At 42.0% G+C, this 7598-nt stretch overlaps 1 long non-coding RNA gene across 1 annotated transcript in view; it reads left to right on the top strand.

Annotated features, from left to right (window-relative positions):
- Positions 1-2183: 2183 nt before the first annotated feature.
- The window catches only part of LOC119567136, a 138998-nt gene continuing 133583 nt past the window's right edge, over positions 2184-7598 (top strand). The window contains exon 1 of the long non-coding RNA XR_005226918.2: positions 2184-2334. This is a non-coding gene — a long non-coding RNA (uncharacterized LOC119567136). The remainder of the gene's footprint in view (positions 2335-7598) is intronic.

The raw sequence follows: 7598 nt of genomic DNA, 5'->3' as shown, positions 1-7598 counted from the left end.
GGTGTCACAACTGAGGTTTACAGTTTCAGATGGAGAATAATAGACAGCAGGATCTGCTGAACATTAAGATATGTTTTCAACAGAAGTCCTTTGTAATAAAGGAAAAGAATACAGAAATGACTTTAAGAATCTCATGCATTTTACTAGTAGTTAAGCCTCACATTTTCACTTGTGAAATACATGGTAGTATACTGTGTTTACATATGGGTGGATAGAATGAGTTGCCCAAGGCCTCAGAGTAATCTACTGGCTCAATTGAGACTAAACCCTCAAGTTTTGTGACTCCCACTCCAGTGCTATAACTACCACTTTGGGTTGGCACTGGTTGCAAGATTTGCAGGATTGTCCCAGTTTCTTCACCGTTTCTACATTCTTGCAATCATGTCTTTGTTTGTTTTTGGGAGGGTTGTTTGTTCTTTTGTGGGGACACAATGTCAGTAGGTTTGATTGATTAATGGCAAAAAGCTATTTGTGAATAAATGATTTGGTGATTGATGGGGAAATTATCTAGTGACTTATTCATAGAATATTATTTGGCCATTTATCAAACAATTCACGTATTGCAAACATTCATGTGTTAATAGTTTCTTCACAGAAAATTGCTAAAACTAGTCAGAAGTTATTCACAGTGAATAATTTGACGAGCTCTGTTTTATAATTGCTATCTGTATTACAGAAGTATCTAGAGGTCCCAACTGAGATGGGGCACCATTGAGCTTGGAGCTGTGTCTAGTCATTGTAAGAGATGCATGTTGCTCTGAAGAGTTTGTCCACAAATTGCACTTGGGGCCTATAAAACATTGTCTCATAAGGGCATTTCACAGTGTGTTGTTGCTTTGACCCCTTACAGAATTTTGGACACAAGATCATCATGGTACGTTATGACCAGTTGATGCAGTGCTGCAGGTAACTCAGTGATGCTCAAGTTTGTTGAGTCTGACAAACGCGTCACAAAATGAAAACTCTCTCAATATTTTTCCATGGCGCATGAGCAACCCAAACATAACAATTGAGTCAAATCCTCAATACCACTGCAGTGTAGTTTTCTGTGGCTTAATTTTATATTAAATTGAATGAAACATTCTTTAAAAAACATTTGACAAGCATCTGTTCTGAGAACAATAAATCCAGTGACAAAACAGAACAGTTTACATCTCTTCATGAATAATGCTAGTAAATACAAGAAATGTATATAGTCAAATAATGTATTTTATTGTCTCCTGCTATCTGTAGCATTTTTTGGCATTCAGTTTCTGCACTGCCCTGCATACATTGTGTGATATTTTTCCTTTTGTTCCAATACTTAGATGGATTATGCATCAACCATCAACAATCTGTTTATGAAAGAGGGAACACTCTGGGAATTGTCAGTAAGATCGTCAGCATATCAGGGCATACTAATGAATGTTTACCATTCAGTAAAACTGCTGCAGTCTGCAAAAGGAGGTACTTGATAGAGTTAGCTTTTTCTTGAAAAAGAACTTGTTTTTGGGGGGAAATGCCATATTTATTTAAGAACAGTATAAAAAATATGAGGGAGGAGGGGAAAAATGCAAATGCATATAAAAGAGGAAGAAAAGCTCTCTCTCTGTCATTCATACGCAGATCCTAATAGCTCATAAAATATTATGGTATCCTGGAAGTGTAAAAAGGTAACAAGTGTTTATGTTTCAGAACATAAAACTCCATTCGATATCTCTCTTTATTCACTTTATTTTTTTATTTATAACTGCTTTGATACATTACTATATTTTCTTAAAATGTATTCCCAGCCTCACAATTTTTACAAGAGAGAATTTAAGAGGAATGCTTAAAAGGCAGTAGTGGGAGCTGCAGATAAATGTTTAAATTATAAGAAATATTTGCAGCATGTTTTACAGCTTGCTGATATAGTTGCTGTAGTTTCTTCCCAAAGCCTCAGTGTATATAATTTCAAACATCTGCATAACCTGTTTATTTGATTGTTGGTTCTGAGACAGTGATTGGTTTGTTTGTTTTTTTCAAAAGAAGAGGGGGAAAACATCTTGACCTTACTTATTTTGGCACAGATCTAAATTTAATCTCTAATAATCCCTACTAGTTCTGTAGAGGTTTCTTGCATGGCTAATAGACAAGCTAAATATTAACGTATTACATGCAACACAGCATGAAATAGTGGTCAAACTGTGCAGCCTGTCCCTACTTAAAGTTGCATTGGCTGGGGAAATGAATACATCACTGATTTTCTAGCATGGGTCATTTAACAGCATGAAGCACAGAAATAAGATAGCCCCAGAAGAGGTGCAGTCACCTTTTCTGCTCTGCTCTGGTGAAAGCCTGTACAACTGACACAAAGTATGTGAAAAGTTTTTCAGATGGGACTTAATATATTTTCATGACAGTGTTCTGGTAGTATATTTGAAAAACTAGTTTTATATTCTATGGAATTCTGTTATCTTTCTAGTTTTGTGATTGCTGTGTATGGATATAGCCAGTCTGACACTGAATTTAGCTGTAAAGGGGCTAATGTGCTGTAGCTGGGAACACAAATGTGGTCACCTAATATTAAAGAGACTTTCAAGTGGGAGTCCCAGAATGATGTGAAAGGGCAATTTGTGAACTTTTACAGAGCCATGAATGTTCTTACCTACAAGGGAGCAGTTCTCTAACATGTAAAGGGACACTGGCAAGATAAAATCACCTTTTGTAAATGTCCTTTGCTGTGTTACTGACAACACTTGACATTACTGAAGGTGGCAGAATGTTAAAAATCAAATACGTTTTCACCACTGATGATGTTTACTTTCTCCACAGCTTGAATAGTGAAACTAGACTGGTCAGTTATTGACATAGGCCAGGTTCTCCAGAGGACTAGCTCATGGGTTCTCCACCTGGTGGTTCTTACTGGGGTTCAGGGTGTCCTTGTAACATATTTTCCTCCTCTCCCCCCCCCCCCCCCCCGCCACCACCTCTTTTTTTTTTCTCTTTGAGAGCGCTCCCCCATTTTAATTTATTTTTTTGTTCGTTTTGAAACCTGGGTCATGGTATAGAAAAGGTTCAGAATTGCTGTGGTAAGAAAATGCTAATAAGTTTGGGTTTCCACTAGTTCAGGGAAATATTAAAATGGAAATAACCATCATTAAATATTTCTAATGCTATCATGATTTGTAACATCTGCTTTTACAACATGTAAATTAGGCTTTTAGCCAATTTACCAATATCCCTTTTTAAGTTCATAGCATGATTGGACCCATTACATGTACACCAAATTAGTTTCTTCTACAGCTTCTACTGTTAGCTGAAATAATGCAACTTTATCCAAGTGTTCTTTAGAACTCTGAGATCATTTGACTTCAAGGTTTCCTTTATGTCCTTACCATTATTATTTATAGTGTTTGTTCACATTAGAGAATTGTAGGTGACACCCTACTGCTGTGTGGGGGAGAAAAAGCTTCTGCTCAATTCCATGTTCAAATAGAATATCTCAGAGTTTTTTTCCAAAAATCTGTGAACTTTATTTGAACTTGAAAAATGGGAAGGCTCGGGAGGTTTAGCCCTGATGTATTCCATACATAGTAAACACATGCATCTTAGAAAAAAATTACCCACTTTCCTGTAAGTGACTTATCTTTGCAAAGATACCTTTCTCTCTGGGAACTAAAAGGACAATTTAAAAAAAAAATGCTAGAAAAAATATTTTAAGACAGTGTAAAGGTTGTAAATAAATATTGATAAATTCAGGACAACATTTTCCAGAACATTGTAATTCTACCAAATTAGTGTGCAAGTGCTGAAATGCAGTTGAACAATATACTGTGTGAAAGTAATAAAACTGGAAGATTGCACCAGCAATTTCAGTATCCCTTATCAGAGAGCTGTATTCTGACTCAAACACCAGCCTTAACTCTGAACCATTACTCCCACCAATGTGCCACTTCTAACTTTCAAATACACTCCCACATATTCCAGAGAAAAGTCAAAATACTGACTTGAGCACTATAGACCTTACCCAATGTAGGGGAATCTTCCCTGCCATAATGGTTCATGCCACAAACCACATCTCATGTACAACTTTTTGCACATACTATGTACAATTCTGTCTTCTCAATTACCCGCCTTTTGGTTGAGTTCTCAATGCTACCTTTTCACCCTCCCTATACTGGCTAGAGGCTACATACTTCAAATACAGGCCTAATTTCTTCCACATCTACCTTGAACATACCAATGACAAGAGACTCCAGTAAATTTATACCCTCATAAGGTGATCTGTGATTCCTTCTTTATAGTACTTGATATTAGCTGGAAAGGTAGAGGAAGATTATATCATACAACAAACTAAATCATAGAATCACAGAATCATAGAATATCAGGGTTGGAAGGGACCTCAGGAGGTCATCTAGTCCAACCCCCTGCTCAAAGCAGGACCAATCCCCAATTAAATCATCCCAGCCAGGGCTTTGTCAAGCCTGACCTTAAAAACTTCTAAGGAAGGAGATTCTACCACCTCCCTAGGTAACGCATTCCAGTGTTTCACCACCCTCCTAGTGAAAAAGTTTTTCCTAATATCCAACCTAAACCTCCCCCACTGCAACTTGAGACCATTACTCCTTGTCCTGTCCTCTTCTACCACTGAGAATAGTCTAGAACCATCCTCTCTGGAACAACCTCTCAGGTAGTTGAAAGCAGCTATCAAATCCCCACTCATTCTTCTCTTCTGCAGACTAAACAATCCCAGTTCCCTCAGCCCCTCCTCATAAGTCATGTGTTCCAGACCCCTAATCATTTTTGTTGCCCTTCGCTGGACTCTCTCCAGTTTATCCACATCCTTCTTGTAGTGTGGGGCCCAAAACTGGACACAGTACTCCAGATGAGGCCTCACCAATGTCGAGTAGAGTGGAACGATCACGTCCCTCGATCTGCTCGCTATGCCCCTACTTATACATCCCAAAATGCCATTGGCCTTCTTGGCAACAAGGGCACACTGCTGACTCATATCCAGCTTCTCGTCCACTGTCACCCGTAGGTCCTTTTCCGCAGAACTGCTGCCTAGCCATTCGGTCCCTCGTCTGTAGCGGTGCATTGGGTTCTTCCGTCCTAAGTGCAGGACCCTGCACTTATCCTTATTGAACCTCATCGGATTTCTTTTGGCCCAATCCTCCAATTTGTCTAGGTCCCTCTGTATCCTATCCCTACCCTCCAGCATATCTACCACTCCTCCCAGTTTAGTATCATCCGCAAATTTGCTGAGAGTGCAATCCCAACCATCCTCCAGATCATTTATGAAGATATTGAACAAAACCGGCCCCAGGACCGACCCCTGGGGCACTCCACTTGACACCGGCTGCCAACTACACATGGAGCCATTGATCACTACCTGTTGAGCCCGGCAATCTAGCCAACTTTCTACCCACCTTATAGTGCATTCATCCAGCCCATACTTCTTTAACTTGCTGACAAGAACACTGTGGGAGACCGCGTCAAAAGCTTTGCTAAAGTCAAGAAACAATACATCCACTGCTTTCCCTTCATCCACAGAACCAGTAATCTCATCACAGAAGGCGATTGGATTAGTCAGGCACGACCTACCCTTGGTGAATCCATGCTGACTGTTCCTGATCACTTTCCTCTCATGTAAGTGCTTCAGGATTGATTCTTTGAGGACCTGCTCCATGATTTTTCCGGGGACTGATGTGAGGCTGACTGGCCTGTAGTTCCCAGGATCCTCCTTCTTCCCTTTTTTAAAGATTGGCACTACATTAGCCTTTTTCCAGTCATCTGGGAGTTCCCCCGTTCGCCACGAGTTTTCAAAGATAATGGCCAATGGCTCTGCAATCACAGCCGCCAATTCCTTTAGCACACTCGGATGCAACTCGTCCGGCCCCATGGACATGTGCATGTCCAGCTTTTCTAAATAGTCCCTAACCACCTCTTTCTCCACAGAGGGCTGTCCATCTACTCCCCATGTTGTGTTGCCCCGCGCAGCAGTCTGGGAGCTGTCCTTGTTAGTGAAGACAGAGGCAAAAAAAGCATTGAGCACATTAGCTTTTTCCACATCCTCTGTCACTAGGTTGCCTCCCTCATTCAGTAAGGGGCCCACACTTTCCTTGGCTTTTTTCTTGTTGCCAACATACCTGAAGAAACCCTTCTTGTTACTCTTGACATCTCTTGCTAGCTGCAGCTCCAGGTGCGATTTGGCCCTCCTGATTTCATTCCTACATGCCCAAGCAATATTTTTATACTCTTCCCTGGTCATATGTCCAACCTTCCACTTCTTGTAAGCTTCTTTTTTATGTTTAAGATCCGCTAGGATTTCACCGTTAATCCAATTTGGTCGCCTGCCATATTTACTATTCTTTCGACTCATCGGGATGGTTTGTCCCTGTAACCTCAACAGGGATTCCTTGAAATACAGCCAGCTCTCCTGGACTCCTTTCCTCTTCATGTTAGTCCCCCAGGGGATCCTACCCATCCGTTCCCTGAGGGAGTCGAAGTCTGCTTTCCTGAAGTCCAGGGTCCGTATCCTGCTGCTTACCTTTCTTCCCTGTGTCAGGATCCTGAACTCAACCAACTCATGGTCACTGCCTCCCAGATTCCCGTCCACTTTTGCTTCCCCCACTAATTCTTCCCTGTTTGTGAGCAGCAGGTCAAGAAAAGCTCCCCCCCTACTTGGCTCGTTTAGCACTTGCACCAGGAAATTGTCCCCTACACTTTCCAAAAACTTCCTGGATTGTCTATGCACCGCTGTATTGCTCTCCCAGCAGATATCAGGAAAATTAAAGTCACCCATGAGAACCAGGGCGTGCGATCTAGTAGCTTCTGCGAGTTGCCGGAAGAAAGCCTCATCCACCTCATCCCCCTGGTCGGGTGGTCTATAGCAGACTCCCACCACTACATCACTCTTGTTGCTCACACTTCTAAACTTAATCCAGAGACACTCAGGTTTTTCTGCAGTTTCGTACCGGAGCTCTGAGCAGTCATACTGCTCCCTTACATATAGTGCTACTCCATCACCTTTTCTGCCCTGCCTGTCCTTCCTGAACAGTTTATAACCATCCATGACAGTACTCCAGTCATGTGAGTTATCCCACCAAGTCTCTGTTATTCCAATCATGTCATAATTCCTTGACATCACCAGGACCTCCAGTTCTCCCTGCTTGTTTCCAAGGCTTTGTGCATTCGTATATAAGCACTTGAGATAACCTGCTGATCGCCCCTCATTCTCAGTATGAGGCAGGAGCCCTCCCCTCACAGACGTTCCTGCCTGTGCTTCCTCCCGGTATCCCGCTTTCCCACTTACCTCAGGGCTTTGGTCTCCTTCCCCCGGTGAACCTAGTTTAAAGCCCTCCTCACTAGGTTAGCCAGCCTGCTCACAAAGATGCTCTTCTCTCTCTTCGTAAGATGGAGCCCATCTCTGCCCAGCACTCCTCCTTCATGGAACACCATCCCATGGTCAAAGAATCCAAAGCCTTCTCTCCGACACCACCTGCGTAGCCATTTGTTGACTTCCACGATTCGACGGTCCCTGCCCCGGCCTTTTCCTTCCACGGGGAGGATGGACGAGAACACCACTTGCGCCTCAAACTCCTTTATCCTTCTTCCCAGAGCCACGTAGTCCGCAG

The sequence above is a fragment of the Chelonia mydas genome, chromosome 9 (assembly GCF_015237465.2).
Source record: "Chelonia mydas isolate rCheMyd1 chromosome 9, rCheMyd1.pri.v2, whole genome shotgun sequence".
In the NCBI taxonomy this organism is placed as follows: domain Eukaryota; kingdom Metazoa; phylum Chordata; order Testudines; family Cheloniidae; genus Chelonia; species Chelonia mydas.
This window is presented reverse-complemented; position numbering and strand designations above follow the sequence as displayed.